The sequence below is a fragment of the Theobroma umbraticum genome, unplaced genomic scaffold, assembly GCF_002168275.2.
Source record: "Theobroma umbraticum cultivar Fairchild unplaced genomic scaffold, ASM216827v3 scaffold_44.0, whole genome shotgun sequence".
Classification (NCBI taxonomy): domain Eukaryota; kingdom Viridiplantae; phylum Streptophyta; class Magnoliopsida; order Malvales; family Malvaceae; genus Theobroma; species Theobroma umbraticum.
Genome location: NW_018397255.1, coordinates 11158540 through 11160226, shown reverse-complemented (window position 1 = coordinate 11160226; position 1687 = coordinate 11158540).

Genomic DNA, 1687 nt, shown 5'->3' with positions numbered 1-1687 from the left:
ATATATATATATATGTATAGTATGATTACTTTTATAATTACCTTTTAACCACTACTCTTGCAAAATTCTAATTCATCATTGACCATGGCTATTTTGATAAGTTGTTATTACAAAAGTTGAAAATAAAAAGTAACTTGAAAATAAAAAATAATAAAGAGATTTATGTTATGAATATACGTGTGAGTGTCCATTATGTTATGACCCAAGAACTTCAAATCAAGTCAATAGCGTAATGGGACAGACACAAGGAGTGTAATATGCTATTTGATTACATATGTATATATATATTTAGATTTGAATGTAGATTAGATTAGCTAAAAATTAAGATTTAATCCATCCAAATCAAACCCCTTATACATTATCTTTATCTTGTAAACTTTATCTTGTAAACTCTATCTAGATAAGGGCTTTTTAGCTTATAAATAATCTCATCACTTCATTTGTAAATACACATTTCAATAAGATTTCTAACTCTTTCTAAATACTTTCTTTTGTAAATGTTCTTTTAATTTATATTTCATAATACGCTATTAGCACGATCATTTCATTTAGTTTTCATCATCATCTCAAAGTTGAAGTTCTATTTTCGTTAATGAATCAGTATTCATCTTAAAGTCAGAGTCCTATTCATAAAGGCTTCAAGAGGGTTACGATTCTTTGACCTTTGATTTTTGGGTTTAGTGAATCAAGTAAGTGACTTGATATCCCTTTCACCTAATGTCCTTTTCTTTAGTTCCAGAACTCTTACTATGGCTCAACATGCCTAAACTCTTAAATAATTAAGGTTCAACTTTCTTCCTTTCCTTAGCTCATATGGAGTAGTTTTAATTTTTTCATTAGGGATTCTATTTAGTATATGGCAAGCCGTTGATAAGGCTTCGCCCCAAAATCTTTTTCCTAAACCTGAATTAGAAAGCAAAGCATTGACTATTTCCATAAGAATGCGATTCTTACATTTCGCTACATCATTTTGTTCTTAAGTGTATAAAGCGGTAATCTCATAAATAATACCAGTGGACCCAAAATACTTGAGATCATAATATTTACCTCCTCTATCACTTTATAAATATTTGATAAGCAATTCACAATACAATTCAATTTCATTTTTATAAATTCTAAATTTCTCTATTGCTTCATCTTTAGTATGCAATAAGTAAACATAGCAATATCTAGAAAAATTTTCTATAAATGTTACAAAGTATTTCTTTCTACTAATAGATAGAGTACTAGGTATGTCACAAACATCATAATGTATTAATGCAAGTAATTTGGAGTTTCTTTCTATCTTAGGAAATAAACTTTTTGTGATTTTAGTAACCATGCATGTCTTGCACATATCATTATTTACATCAATGTTGGGTATTAACTTTAATTTAGCCATATCATGCATTCTTCTATAATGAACATGACCTAATCTATTATGCTATAAATTAGACAAAGTTGCTTTACTATCATGAACATTAAACGAGGCATCAATATAAGTAGAATTAGTAATATTCTTATTAACATTAAGTTTGAACATGTTTTCACAAAAATATCCACTTCCCACATATTATTCACTTTTTGTAAGGATGAACTTATCTGCTTCAAATACTAATTTGAAACCATACTTATTCAACAAATCACCTGACACAAGATTCTTTCTAATTTCTGGCTCATAATAGATATTGTTTAGTACAAGCATTTT